The 16,525-nt window shown below is 38.7% G+C and overlaps 1 protein-coding gene across 5 annotated transcripts in view; it reads right to left on the bottom strand.

Moving 5' to 3' along the window:
- NLG-5 (neuroligin 5) overlaps positions 1–16,525 on the bottom strand; it is a 361,805-nt gene that overhangs the window by 116,113 nt on the left and 229,167 nt on the right. For all 5 annotated transcript variants that reach the window (XM_076621249.1, XM_076621247.1, XM_076621248.1 and 2 more), the window contains one exon: positions 10,065–10,138. The gene's annotated coding sequence lies outside the window, so the exon portion shown is untranslated. The remainder of the gene's footprint in view (positions 1–10,064; positions 10,139–16,525) is intronic.

A 16,525-nucleotide genomic window follows, 5' to 3' on the forward strand; every position in this document is an offset into this window, starting at 1 on the left:
AAGATCCTGGAAATCTTTTATCACATAAATCTAAAGCTATTTTAATATGAATTTGTTAGAATTTAATCTCGAAATTAAGATTAATAATCTGTGGAAGACACAATGTTTGTGTTGAAATAATATTATGTGATATTTATTAAACAAAAATTACAGGAAATATAAGTGAGTGTTGTGGAATGTTGACAGTTGGCTAGTTATTCTCAGACTGACTGACTTAGTGACCCATGACTCTTGAAAAGATTTTGAACCTCCACTCTCTATGCAGTAAAGAATGTGACCCGAGTAGATGACGTGTGGCGTCACGTGCCACGGAACCTTCTAGCAGCTTCTCGATACAAAGCGCTACGCCGTCAAGGCGCGACACCGACGTGCCCGATGTTCCATCCATATCCTTACGCTTCTTCCGTCGAATTCTCGGAAAAGCATGCACGCGCCAGCCGCCGCGGTACATCTAACGAACGTACGCTAGTGGGGATATCGTTGGGCAACGAAGGGAAGAATCCGTTCGATCGATCACCTCATCTGTATGCGATTAATATCGTTGTATTCCAACAGAATTCTAAGTGTACCCTTAGTGCTCCTTTACTTTTATTTCGGTAATTAAGATCCACAATCATCAACGTGAATAAATATTTTTATCCTTGTGCATCGCTCAAACAAGACCTTAGAAAGGCATTTACAAAGTTTGATTCTAGACATTAAGAGAATGGAGCAAGATCTACACTTTGTCGCAACTACACATGCTTGTTCCTTTTTCTCTACCAAGGAAGTTTAAATAATTTCGCGATCTTAAATTATCCAAGTTGCTTTTCGTATTTCCGTGTGCCTTAAAAAATTCTTGCTTTTATTTCAATCGCTTGATACTCTTAGAATGGCTTCTAACGACGGTATACGTCTATTTACGGACTAAAATGGGACATCGTGTATGCAGCATTAGCTTCATGCACCAGCTGACTGTGCATCGGTTGCGTTTATCGTAACGACAAAATCTTCCACCGGGATCGAGGTCTACGGGCGTTATCTCTTTTGATCGCGTCTTCGTTGCTCATCCACGGTGTAATGACGTTAGTCATGCGCACGAGCATGAAGTTATCGGTAGCTAGCAGTTAATTCTGCACGTACTATACGCTGTTCGCTTAGGTGCATCCACTTTTGCTGTGAATACCCTTAGTGACGTTCAATCTTCCTGTTTGTTCATACAGAGAAAATCGCGTATAAATCAAGCGAGATTATTCCTATATCGAAATATTCGTTTGAACTCGTTCCGCTAAAGTTGTAGGTCAGGTTTTTCCTATAAAAATATTTATAAAAAATAAATACATTTATCGTTTAGTTGGTTAATCACTCGTTAAAGTACATGTAAAATCGAGCGTGTCTTATAAACTTAACGTCTGATCGATATAACATTTTTTCGTTAGTCTACTTTCTTGTTTTAGAAAAGATCAACGTGGAAAGTAATTTTACATTTATTAACTAATTTACGCTAGTTGCGAGGTAAAAGAGTCTAATACTGTTCTAATTAAAATTAGTTAACAGATAAAATAATTCAAACGTATCTGAAGAGTCCCAACTTAAAAATTACGTATCGTCGAGATGGGCCTCGATTTTGATAAAGAGGAAGACGCGTCGTGAAAATAGCTTGTAAAGGTAACTTCTACAAGGAATAGGGAAAATTATCGGAAACTTTTTCTCGATACCGTGCATACGGACAGCCAGTTTTTAGTGACGTAACCGCTCTCATCCGTGGAATTTCCTTTCGACCGAGACTTATGTATACCATCCATTTACCGCTGAAGGATTCCTTCTATTCGGAATAATAGACAGCCGGAAAAGGCAGATAGATTGAAATGCATCCCAGAAAATTCACCATCAGAAGTGACTTTCCTCGTCAATCAACAGTTCCATCGAGAATATGACGAATACCTTCGACGAACGCGTTTTGCTACCTGCTGTTATAGCGAATAGCGATTTTCATTCTTTTTTTCGTTTTTATCTAGCTTCACAATTTTTTCCTCCATTAAAAGATGTACATTATGGAATAAATGACGATCGTGCGTGAAATAAGAATAAATAATCTTCTAAACTTCCTCTTTAAATTAATTCGCCTTATTTGCTATTTCGAGGGACAAAGGTTTTTATTTCTCGATTTATCTGTATTTTTCTGGTCTTCATCTACTAGATTTTATTCGGCTGTATTACACGTATGCGCATATCACATGTATTAATAATTGCTCAAGCCGCTTTTCCACGTTCCCTCGATTACTATTTCAAGATGCATACAGAGTGGATGTTTCTGTAATTCTTCTAATCAGATTTCCACGGTTTCCGACGTGCCTGAAACGAACTGAAATTCAATATCCATTCTGAGATATTCAGTGCTTCGAACTAAACGTCAGTTATGAAGATTCCACTTGCTCTTATCTAATATCGCGCAGTTAAAGTACAAATTCGTGGAGGAACTTCCTTTACTTAATATCATTTACGCACTGTCATACTATGCGCCAACGAATTTGGTTCAGTCATGGTCTCATTGAGTCTGTGAATTCGCTAAATTTCAATTACGTACTCAAAGAACCGAATTTAAATATCCCGTGGAATCTCGTTCGTCAATAGCCGAAAGCTTGAGAATCGTTCGTTTGTGATCAGACTTTCCTAAACGTCGTTTCGGAGATGTACCGAATCTCTTGCTAATGATATTAGGATGACAGTTATAGTAAAACTTCTAACGCGAGAATCTATTAAGAACGAATATCGTGCGTCTCGCTAAATTTCGAAACACGCTAGGAATTTGTAGTATCGTTGGTTCACAGTATTCTGTTCTATTAATTATTGCACGAAACTCCACAAACGATAGGCAGTAAATATACAATACAGCTTTTGGAGATCATTGGAAACTCATGATATTATTGGTTTAGGATAATTTATAACGTGAGAATCTATACTAAGCACATATATTGTGCCTTTTGATAAATAATAATTTACATTATTCCATAATAATGCGATACAACGCCAACTATCCTATAATCCGAAACCAAACACTCTATGCCAACAGCCAGTCTAATAAACTACCGAATAAACTATCAAATTTAAGCCAAACGGTTCGCATAAACGATCACAGAGGGTAGTAGCGAACTATTACGGGGGCAATCGAGACAAATCCCCACAAGGTATTGTTTGTATCCGCTTCGGAGGAAGATTTCGCAGGAGCCAAGGACAGGCTGCTTAACAAAGCTACGGATCGTCCTTCGACTACGTGACTAAAGACAGAAATTCGGAGCTTCCTGGCCAATTCCCCTTTGGTTTACAATGCAAGTTCCGAGACTCTTCGCTGCCTCGAGGCGAATCGCACCGGATGCAAGCGAAAACGACGCGATGGTGAACTACCACGGCCTCGAGCGACGTTCGAGTGGGAAGCTCGAATTTATACGACGGATGTTGGATGGCATTGCGTCGCTACGCGACCTCCAAGACGAGATCGCAGCGTTCGCTAATTGGATTGACTCTCCGGCGAACTTCTAACCGCCTGTTCGCCAATATTGTCCCTCGTTAGCGGGAATTAACGACGGTTAATTGTTATCGTTCCGGTCCAGGCGAGTGTTTGATGTTTTGACACATTGTTCGTCGGCTTCGATTTAGTTCGGCAAGCTGCGACTTTCCATCGTTTTCGGATATTTTCGTGTTCGCAGGAACTGGTTTAGGAGATTTGCAGGGATATTGGGAGCGATTAACTCATTTGGAACAGACACAGGCGTCCTTGCTCATCGATTTGGGATAAGTAATAACACCGCTATATATAGTTAGTCTCGAGATTGAATTTATTTGATAAAAGAATTAATCGCGACACAGAGACAAAGTGCGACGAATATACGATATGCAGATATTAAGCATCTAGAGTGTCTAATCACCACGGTTAATTGCCAGACTCTGTTAAATCGACATTTGTACATATAATTGTAAATATAATCTCCATTGAACAACAACGATGGCTTGTCCTAACGAAGATACGTCACACGCCCCAAAGTCTAACGTCAACCCGACATACATATCTATTTTAAGCGTGCATACTCGACAGCAAAATATAGTCGATACAAATAAAAATACAATACGCGATTCAGCATATACCGATAGTTTCGTTCAACGTGTTTGATGTTTCATTTCAGAGATATTCACCAAACACGATACATTTCTCCCAGTTTTCAATTGGAAGCGCCTTCGCTACCCGTATGCTTCTCTATTTCTTCTATTTTCGAGAAGCTTTTCTATTGTTCTTTTCCGTTATACTTTCACAATACGGAACTCAGTAACGCATCGGCAGCTCAAAGAGAAGCTTCTATGACACCAGCACCAACGTGTGCTCTCCTTATCCAAGCAGTTTGTACGCATTCCAAGGTCCTTTGGCATTCTAGCATCCGGCAAACGTTGGCTAAGGCTCCCTGCGAAATGTTCTCGTGGCTTCTGTTCCGTTATTCGCTTAGCCGTCTTTATTGCCACGCTGAAGGATGTAGACTTAGGTTAACGGAGTGTTCTCTTCCTTCCCTCGTTTCGCCCCATTTTCTTTTTTCTTTTCTTTTTTTTTTTTTTTTTTTTAGTTCTCCCTTTGGTTACGGCGCTGGCCGATTCGTGCCAACACAAAAGACGCCAGTAATCCGCAAACGAGCCGGCTTTGCATCTAACGAGGCAGGACATTAGTCACGGCCAGCGATTCGTACGAGCAGATATTACGCGTGATGCGATTTTATTTATGACTCGCGATTACGGCTCGACCCGGGGTTAATCGCGTTTTTATACCGTTGCGCGCGTGTGCTTATTGTCGACGTCCGCCGTCTGGAAACGCTGCTTCGTATGGTATGATTGTCCGGCGAGTTGATATCACGCTTGAAAAAAATCGGAGTTGGCTTGTCTTTGTGTTTATTCGGTACACATACATCTCTGGTGCTTATCGTATATGCTAGAGGAAGATATTTTCTTTTTTTTTCCTGTCACAGGGGGCAGCTTTGGTTCGGGTCGTATGGACGAAGCTTTTAAAAAATTCTTCTTTCGTTTGAGAGACAATCCCCTGTCTGTATGTCTATTATATTATAATGTCTATTATATATACATATATATATTGTACATTTTTTAAACGACATTAAAAGTCTGCGTTTACATACACGAAACAATACGAGTATTTTTGACTTTCCCTCTATAGGAATTCCGAATATCATTTATAAATTATTTGTTGCGTCTTGAAGCAAATCCCACGTAAGAAGATTAATTATAGGAATTATCTTCAGCTGTGTTATAGGCTTCCATTGAGATTAGAAGTTCTTAGTCTAAAGCAGCATGTCTCTAGACGATATAAATTAATCAATACGCGTACCATGAACTTAACGCGACAAGTAGCTCGATTTAACGGTATAACGATATACCTTCCGGCTCAATCTCCAAATCTTTTTATACAAGACAAATGTTTCAAATCACGTTCTGTGTGATAACGTTTAAGGCTTGAAATTGACGTTACTATGTCTGACAACCTGCGCGTGCCCCTCCCGTGATACGCAATGAATCAATTTATTAAACGAACAACGTTGCCGTCAGTGAAACAAAACCGTATGAATAAAACGGAGTTATATTTTGTTCGCAATGGTGTGTTTGCAAGGAAATCTCGGGAAAATCGGAAAGCGATCGTTCTTTCGGGCTAACTCATTAAAAGCGAACAAGAGGCTCTTACTTTTTATGTTGCTGCCGATTTGATCGTGTAATCGGAGGATTACGGGCGTCGGGGGGAACGGGCAGGCGTCTGCAGAAATTTATCTACAACGTCCGGCTAAATCGCGTGTGCACGATCCAGCTAGGTGAGCACCTAATAGTACGTAGGTGGTCAACGCCACGTACCTGACCCGGGGATTTCCAATCGTCCGGGCAACCATGGGTTAGTTCACTAAAGCTTGATGTAATTGCACACTGTCCTACGTTTCCCCGCAATGATTTGCTGGCTTGAAAACCGCGCATGGTCGAAATCCCGCGTTTTCGTCGGCCGTAAGCCGAGTAGTTGTATCGCTCGTGTTTCTCAACGTTCGCCATTCTAACGTCATATTGACATTGACGTTATTGATTTCGATAATACTATTTCCAATACTAATTCCAGATAAAATAGTTTCAACGGGAAAACAACCACGAAGAGAATATGAAATATAAAAAAAATCCCTTTATATGGAAATTTTATCGAAGTTTCTATGGTATCTCGCTTTATATTCGTTGCGTGGATAGAACATTTTTAGGAAAATTCTATACAACAAAAAAATTCTATTCTAGTAACCTTTATGTAAAAATTCTATGCAAGTTTCTGTAGCCTCCTTTTTTGTATTTTCTCCGTGTTTAAAATCTTATTTCGCGATACTAATGAAATACAGTTCGAATAAAACGTACAGACGTGGCAAATCAAAGACAGGAATGAGATATTCGTAATTGAATGAACGAATCTTTCCTTCTTTCATTTTTCTTTAAACGATTTCTAAGATGATCGTACTTCGCGAATAAAATTTCGCAACACGGTCATTCGCAATTCTTTTCAGGAAAATCGATAATAACACAGAAATAAATTCAACTAAATCGGACAGCCATCGAGATCCCCTTAAGTAGAATCAGCATACAACAAACCCAGACTTATTACGTCAGTCACCGGAGAGGTCAGCTCATGCTGTGTTTCCAATTTTCATATAAATCAAACAATTACAACAACTGTCCACAACAGACATACGTGCAGTTCCTCGGTGCTCCGCTATAAATGCAATTTCCCCGCGTACCTCGAGTTCCGCATAAAGTAGTTTCCCTTCTCTGTATGCATTGTGTTGTTCTAACTGGGAATTGTAAGAGTCCTGGTACAGTGGCCGGAGCTGATCGCCAACTGGAGAAAACCGAAGTTACCTCGTAGTCAGCTAGTAGTACGACCCTGTGCGAGTTAGCCGTAAGGACTACATACATAATACGTGTACATGATACATAATAACGTGTGTTGATCTTTCAATGCTGCCAGGCCACTTTGGCATGGCCTATCGGTGCTGGTTCGAAATAATAGATGCCAGATACAATGCCATCGAGACGTATAAACTTCTGAATAACCTGCGCCGATCACAGTTGTTCGTTCGTTTCAATAACACGCAACTGAAATTCCATTTTATGCAGATCGATGGAGAAAGAGCATTTCCTATTTCACGTTGACGACTTTACGATTGCTTTTGTTTCGCGCCACTCTTTCATCCGTTTAACGAGTGTTCTTTTTCGGTATTTTTCGGGTCCTAACGTTTCATCTTCAAGTTTCGTCTGTTTGAAGAAATGAAGAAGGTTTTTCGGGGCTCTGCACAGGAAAATACAATGACATCGTACGTTAACACGACACTGGATATTTGCACCATTGGATTTTATTCGAACAATGTCCTTCCTGCTGTTATATCTACCAAATATTGAATTCTTGAAAGTGGAAAATCTGCCAAAAGACGTAAGTGTTTCCACGACACGTGCGCGTCTTAAAGCATAGACTTTCGAAAGGAGAATGCAAAACGACGATCGATTGAACGACCGACTTTCGTATTCGTTTTCACGGTATTTTATAGCGTCACGGGCTAAAGAACGAGCCTGATCAATGTTTATTGCGTGCGCGATCCTGGGAAAAATTGGCCGGATTTATACGGAACGTGAGCGTTCATTTTAACACGCGCATTGTATTACACTTTGCTGCGCTCGAAATTTTCAACGGGGACGAGCACGTGCAATTTCCCTCTGGTGCTATTAAAGGAGATCACTCTTGCCATTGGAAACGTTTAAACTTCCAAAAATTGGATAACCCCGATGTTGCTTTCCAATTTTCTATAGAACGATCGTTATCTACGGATAAAGAAATTAAAATTTCGTTTTTTTACGAATTGTATATCGCTCCCATTCGTTGCGATATTACTGCGTGTCGATGGATTATTGCATTCCAATATATCGTTCCAGTTTACGTAAATAATTGTTTCAATGAAAAACGAAGAAACACGGTGACCAACACATTGGCAATGATAATGGTATCTTTACAGTGTATATTATTCTATAAAATTTCCATAGAATCTGTGCCCTGTCGCTTTAAATTTCAAGTCCAAACGATTTATCTTTCATCGTAAAACGAGACCACATACGATATAGCGTCATCGACGAAACGTTCGTTCGAACGAAACTGCTCACCGATACCATTGCGCCAAATCGGCATTCAATCCCAAAGCTAAATAATCCTAAGCTAAACGCGTCGATTCGGAGAACACAGGCAATCTGTTAGCGGGAAGCACGTAGGAGTGTCTGAAATGCAGGGAAACCCGTTTCCTGGATTGTGCCGGCCTCCTGGCATCGGTTTCAACTCGAGACATCGATTCGCGTTGAATTAGGTGGCCGCCTGAAAATTCTGGCTATCCGACATGCATTGGACTCTGTTCAATTACAAGCCCCTCCCGTCTCTTCATCCTTGAGAATCCCGGAAATCTAGAAACGACCGAATTAATCGAGATCACGATGAAATTGTTCGCAGTTTATGTGAGTTGGATCCTTCCAGCGGTATAAAATTTTATGCGACTCGAATCACTTTCGAACCTTTTATTAAATTATTTGATCGTGGTCTATAGGGTGACAAATTTTATTTATCAATTGCGTCGTTGAATATAAATAAGGCGGATCTCGATACAAGCAAATTGAAAATGGAAACAATCTGTTAGGTTCGAAAATGTCAGTTTTTCAAAGTTAGTCGAATAAACTGCAGGTGTGACTATTGAAACAAACAACATGTTAATACTACGATAACGTGGTGTAAGAATAGTCTTGGTCGAGTGTAAGGGATAAAGCAAGAATAAATAATTGTTGATGTCAAAGAGTAAGAAGTTGTAACATATTTGGGAAGTGGAATTTTAGAGAGAGCTTGACAGAGAGAATTTACAATTAAAGTCAACCATAGCTTGGATAAGACTTTAAATGTAACTCTAGTTTTAGTTCTTAGCCTAGTTCTATAGTCGTGAAGTATAATTGACATTGCTTTATTCGATATCTCATACATCGGATCTTCCAATTCCTTCTCCAGAATTTCACTCTTTCTTTAATCGCTAAAAAATCAAATATACTCGTTCGTTAACAAGATTATGTATTCGTTATTCGTATTGATTCTGCAAGAATTATTGAAAAAATCACTTTTTACACACTCGAATATTCTCCAGAATTCTATGCTTCTGTAATCGGAAAAAAATTAACTACGCTCAAACGTAAACAATATCATTCAGTCGTATTTGTCCTGCACCCGAGGAACTACGACGAGAGTATTTCAGTAGTTGAAGCAGTCACAGCGGCGGCAAGTGGAAAAGGCAAGTGTGTCGTCCGACTTCTCGAGAGAAGCTGTTACGGTAACTGGCTGGTTTCTGGCGGAGTTAAAGTCAAAGGGAAGCGAAGGGTAGGAGGAAGTGAACGAGAAAGTTGCGAGTCGACTGTAGCCAAAAACGAATTGCCGCTATTAACTTCGACAGCTTCTTAATAGCGACGCGATGGCGTAAATTTTCCTCGGCTAGTCCACTTTTATCGCGTCGTAATCGAGTCGTCGGCGAACAACGGACGATAGAAGGTTGTTTCGAGGCTCGGAGACATCGGTGTGAGAATTTCGGTGAAATTCGAGGGCCGCAGATGTGAAACGAGACACGAGTTTTCCTTGGTCGCGTATGTAACGCTCGAAATCGGAATATTCTCGTCGTACATCATGCAGGATTGTTCCTTTCTCACGTTGGATACGTTTCGAGGGAAATGTAATGGAATCCCACGTGTCAACGTAGGAAAACTTTTGTTAGCGAAACAATAGATAGAATAGGGTGATGTACGAGCGCGACAATTTTTTCATAACTTCTTTCGAGTTCTGTGTAATACTTTGAAACGTTACAGAGAAGTTTTAAGCAGACAGAAAGGAAAAAAGTAGATGCAGATAATGTTTAGAATTCTTCATTTTGTTAGCAGTGTTAACGTATTGTGTCGAAAAATGTTATTTTGCTATTGTAGAATGATATATGGCTGCCATTGAAACTTACCAGGTTGGAAACGCACGATAAATCCCCCTTTTCTTTTGCTATCTTCGCTTCTCCTCGAATTTTACTCGCTATTTCTGCAATAAATCCACAAAGATGTCTTTAAAAAATATTCACTACCACGTTTTATTAACAAATATTTCATTTGCGTTTGAATTCCACGTACAAAATATCTTTCGGTTTGATTTCCAGATCAAATACGCGTCGTTATCGTTTATATTTAAATCGAACGTTTAAAAAATATTACTAACATTATCTGTTACGTATATATCTATGTTAATGTTCATTCAGTGTCGATTATTTTATACGAATTAAAGTAGTTCCTTTTAATTAACAAGCGACACGAAAGTCAGAAAATCAACGAGAACTTGTCATACATTGCCCGTGTGGTCTTCGATCGATAGCCGAAAAATATTTACATAGAAAATTTGAAATATGCGAAATATGTTTTCATTAAAGCTGCCGTGACGAATCAGCTGCTCAATTTACGGCTAGCGTCCCGTCAAATGAAAATGTATTGGTCGAAATAATTACGGAAACCCGTGTCGGGAACGAGAAACGGGTAAAGACTCGCTGAAACAACGCGAACAACGTAAATATTAAAAAAGAACTTTTGCATGGAAAGGAAAAAAAGACCAAGATTTTATCCAACGGAAGGCGTAGACATTTGCTTTAATCCTACCAGGGAAAAAATTAATTTTTTAACTCCCAGCCACTTGCACCGCTTTGCAGCGTAAAATCCTGTTCCATAAGTTCATTTCTTCCTTAAACTCTAAGCTCCGTACGGTGCTCTGGCTTAATTTCGTTAAATCAGATTTGTTAACCCTCTTTCACGAAAATCGTGGAAAAATATCATCGTGTTCCCTCTTTTGATGCGAGAAAAATATTTAAGTTTCCTATGCGAAAAGACAGCACCCTTAAGTATTCGGACACTTGAACGATTCACAGCAATAATGCGCGAATTTTATCAAAGTGTACAAATTAACGACCAATCGGTAACTGTTCTTAATACTTATGAACAAACATATGCATAAAAGTCTCCTGCGGAAGGTATTCGAATACTTTCGTCAGCCACCGTAGATGTGGTGGTCGTAAACGACGAAAGCATCGTAGTTTGATTCGTCCGTAATCTGGTAATTAAAGTACGTCTTACGAGAAACAAGCAAATGTCCAGATATTGTGGAGCGGTAGCGTAACTGGTCTTTCTGTCTAGTCGTTTTTCTACGTCTCCACGCATCCATTATGCCGTATTGCACAGGAGTAATTGCCTGGCAACAAACGAGCCCCGGCTTTTCTCCGCGTTTCCTCGCAAGGAATTAAAAATTTCACCGACCCGACGCGCACCGCCCATGTCGTCCGACAAATTATGCCTTTTGCCACTGCCGACCCGACCGTTCACGCCAGATGCGTCTGCACGACTTTTCATCCTTCGCACAATAAAATATGAGCTGGAATTTATAATTTTCAGAAGCACGTCAGCCTCGCCATTGCATGCCGCGTGTATGTCCACGCAACCAAGCTCCACCGACTATTTCGTATTTATCCAAACTTTCTTACGTTTTGCGTTTTACGCTTCGCGTATTACGAGAGGCGCGTGTGCGATTAAAAATTAAAAGTAAAAGAAGTTGCGACGCGCAATACGAGTGTATACTATGTTTAAAATTCTATTTGAAGGTAACGATAATGTTAGATTTTATCCTTGTAAAATAGTAATGAATTACGTTTTGTCAGGCAAGTAGTACGAGGCGATATCTTGTCAGCCGCTTGACGTACGAGCCTGAGTTATCGCGAGATACAGTTGAACGATGTATGGGTAGGCAAGTACGAACGAATGGAACATGCAGTGTATTTAGGATAATGATAAAGTAATGTTGCAGTGAAACGAAGTCGGCACTTATCAGTTTTTATTTAGATTAAGAAAAGAAAGCTGAATTACGTGCTATTTCTGAAACCTTATCTAGTGTTAAATACTCTGCTACGGTCGAAAATAAATATCCTTCTTCTTATTATTATTCTTCTTCTTTTTCTTTCTATCGAGGTACAAGATTTTCATTCGAAATATGTTTATTCCGAATTTTATAAAATTTGTGTAAAACTATCAGCTAATTTTTAACGATAATTTAAAAAAAAATGCACGAAACAGAGAATATTAGAACGTAATACCGATCAGATTTAATAAAAAGTTTACTTAAAACTAATATTTGGTAAGTCATTTACAGGAGCGTACGCGGTCAGGTAAGCGTTACAGAATTGTGTGTGGCAAGACGTGTAGAACAGAAACGTTTATGGCGCGACAGAGAACTTTAGAATCGAATAGAACAGGTGTGTGCACGGTCGAACAAGCAACCAGAGGTGCACGAAACTTTGAAACAAGTACCATATTTCGGCGTACGACCAAACAACTAGATTATATACAGTGTGTAACCAAACTAGCGTGTTACAGCTAGTATGTGGTCAGACAAGTAGATTATGCGCGGTATTTGATCAGACGATGGCATGGATATACGCAGCCAGGCAAGTAGTACGAAGACGTTACGTGGCGGGCCAAGCAGAGAGAGGATCGTGTTTAGTTAGATAAATAGCATCATAATCTTATATAGTCAAACGAGTAGAATAATGCTGGTATATCTCGTCAGCATAGTAGAACAGGATACGTCCGCAGTCAAATGAGAAGAACGAGAATGATATGTAGTCTGGCAAGTGGCATAGAGGAATTACGCGATTGAGCATGTAGAATTGGACGGTGTATGGTTAAATTAACAAATTATATCTGAAATCGTTGTAGAATAGCTAAGAATCGCTATACCTATACATATCTGACATTCTTTATTATTTCTTATGTTATAATAAAAAATCCACTTTCTTAAATTATAGAAATTTTGTTTAATCTTTGATTATCGTAATATTGTAGATTTCTAATACACGTAATAGCTTTGTAATATACTACTGTAGTATTCTAATATTCTAATAATATATTCTGTATATCTTGTCGAAACAATATATAAATTATATTACGTACATACTTTAATAGAATTGAATCGTACAATTCTATTACATAATTTCGCTTCTTGATCTCAAAGCAAATCTCAAGCAAAATATTTTATAAAATTAATCAAGTAATTGTTTAGAATCGTACGTTCCACTTTCTCATCTTTTTGCCACGCATCTCGCTATAAATTGCAGCAAGTGATAACGCGGGCGAAATGTATCGACACGTATCATCGCCGGCGGTAAATCAAGCGTATTCAAAGGGGATCAAAGTTATCCGACATTTTCCAGCTGCGTGATATGATTAATCGTTCGTTCTTCTGCCACAACCTCTGTCGCCATTCCCATTATGGAAATGTGACTCGCGCCATATGCGATACTTTCAACATACGGTAACATCCGACAGCCTAATATTTGTCGAATACCACGTCAAGTGCTAACATATTTGGTATTTCGATCGGTGTTGTTGGAAGTTTGTCTCGGAGAACATCTCCATCGGAATTAGTTCGTATCGTAATTCCTTAACCCGTTTTCGAATTTAACTCGCGACCACTTCCACGGCTTGTAGTTCGTTATTAGCGTACGAAATAGCTCGTTAACGAGTATTGCAGCACGTACACTGCATTTCATAATTAATTCATAGCGAGTGAAAGCAATTAACAATTTGATTGCGAATAGTTTGCCGCGAGTATCGCGTCGTATCGAACCAACGAAGGAAAAACAGAAGAATTTTTTCAAGTTGAATTATAATTATGAAAGTAACGTGATATTTACGGTGTAAAAGTTAAAAACAATAGTAAAAAGTTGTACCGCTGGCGCAAGTTATCTTTGCACTCGAGCGTAGCACGAATATTTAACGTTTTCTAGTTCCATCTCGTCGTGGATGTATATGTTTTTGGATGTGGACGAGACATTGTTAAACAACAACGTTGACGCACGCTAACGCGCCACAAAATTGTAGCAGATATCGCGTAATTAAATTACCGACAAATTTGATAACATTATGAAACACAAAGGTACACGTTAAAAGTTGCGTAATGAATGTTGAAACTTATGTAATTATCGAGTTAGGCGAGTTTATAAGTTTGCAGGGACCGGCGGCAGCCGGTTGCCAAGATCTATTTTGTAATTAAAGTTAGAAGATACGAGAAATTGCGAAGTTTGTGTTATAGTTGCATAAAATGGCAAAGAAAAACCTTAGCACCTTAACCCAGTTCCAGAGACTTAATTAGAATTTTCGTTCGTTGGCGAGTTCTACAAGCGTAATCTTTCTTTTTTTTTACCAAGAAATGTTTCGTGTGACTGTTTTATTCACAGAGACTTATGGAATACCATAGAGATTCCATCATTTGAAAATTATTAATTGATTCCAATTCAAAATTATTAGTTATTTAATACTAATATGTTAATAGTAATCTGATATTAATAGCAATAGCGATTTAGTATTTTAAATATTTTTAAATTAGATTTAATATTAATATTAACAGTAGCAACATTAATTTAAATTTTCATATCATTCGGTATATAATTTCTTTATCGCGCAACTGGATGTATTTAAACATTGGTTTTACGCAGACTTCCTTTCGCTGCCTCCTAACTCCACTGTTTCCATATTCAGGATATCTAAAACATCTCTTGGTTTCACTATTTTCTACTTATAGAAAATTTATTCAAATTTTTATCGTATTTCGTCTTCTTCCCTTTATTTCATAATTAAGTTTGTAAATTATAGAGTAACGTTTGAAACACGTTTTATCTTTACAATCTTCGCATTCTCTCGGGCTGTAACATTACTGAAAATATAATTTCAAGCAATTTTCTCGTTAAGTTTCTTTGAAATTTTAACTTTATTAGCGGATACACAAAATCCTATATCCTAATCACCTACTTTACATTCCTCAAGTATCTTCGAAAACATCTTTATCTCGAAAGTTCTTCTCATTTACAATTGTTTCACTTCTCTTCCTGCATAATGTTACCGGTCACCTTAACTGCTTATCTATCAGGAAATTGCCTATCAATTATTAACGGCAGAAGTTTATGCCGAATGGGTGTGTGATAAGTGTTTGCAATCGAAAAATATACCTTTGGTTAAATTTAAATCATAACTGTTCCGTTGGCAGTGTGGTATGGAAGATGGTGAGACAAAGAGAGTACCGAGACGCGTGCAAATGTATATCGACGAAGATCCTGGAAATCTTTTATTAAATAAATCCAAAACTATTTTAATACGAATTCTAAGTGCAACCTTAATGTTCCTTTACTTTTATTTCGGCAATTAAGATCCACAATTCTCAACAAGTATGACTAGGAAATGGAATATTTGTTCGTTCCCTTTATTCCTTGGTATCAATTTTGATTGTAACCAAGGTGTTATATATGAAAACAGAGAGATGACTGTTCGGAATAGATTTTATTATGTCATGGTTTGGTAACGAGTTAATTTTGCCGATTCGACTTTGCCAGAAGTTCGTAAGTATGCTTGGCACGTACACAGTTTCACCTGGATGTCGCGCTTCTAACGATAACTGCGAACTTCCCGGCTCCTTTTGATCTCGATGCGAAAATTTGACTTCTGCAAGGTATCCTTAAGAAGCTGCAAATGTAGAAATGGCAGAACTTTCGTCGACAATTTTCATATTCTCGCGCGAATAGGATGTAAGTCTTCCATATGGTGAGTCGTCCAACTTTAATTGGAAAATGAAAACTTCGTTGATTTACGCGATCAGAATATTTTACAGGCATAAGTCGCACGAATGCAGAGAACACGTTGGTTCTGTAATTTTCAATCTCAACCAGTACTCAAGACTGGTATAAAGAAACGCTTGAATAAAAGCGTATAATGAATTTTAAAGGGAGGTTTTACAAGGTCTGTTCGAACTGGTTTAAATCAGGGGAAACAAAAGTGTCGATCCGAAAGCAAGAGGAACAGGCATATTGTACGCGCTAACGCGTCTCGTTGGAAAATTTATAAACACGTTTCTCTTTTGTTCCGTTTTGAATTGAACGCCGCGTTTCAGCAGTTGAATGCCAGGGTTAAAAAGTTCGGCCGTGTTTTATTGCAAACGAATTGAAATTATGCCGTGCAAGTATTATAAATCAGAAACGGAATGCTATCTTTTGTGCCATTTAACGAGAGCAGACGAGACCTGGCACGAGACAACGACGAGATTTCCTTTTCACTTCTTTTTCATTTATTTACCAGCAAATATCGCTCGACGATTCTCCTACGCAAATTAAATGTATCGAGGAACGAGGTTCGTTGGCTTCATCGAACGAGTCTGCAAGTCATAAACTCCACTTTGATCCAATTTCGATGCTTCTGTCGGAATTTTTAAGCGGAATTCGAAGAAATTATTCGACGCTCAAAGAAACCACATTTATTTCGGAATAATCGTTTCTCACTCGTAAACATTTCTGAATCTACATTTCGTTTAACGCTCTCAAACTCTTTGATGTCTCTAAAAATATTTCTT

The sequence above is a fragment of the Bombus vancouverensis genome, chromosome 9, assembly GCF_051014615.1.
Source record: "Bombus vancouverensis nearcticus chromosome 9, iyBomVanc1_principal, whole genome shotgun sequence".
Taxonomy (NCBI): Eukaryota; Metazoa; Arthropoda; class Insecta; order Hymenoptera; family Apidae; genus Bombus; species Bombus vancouverensis.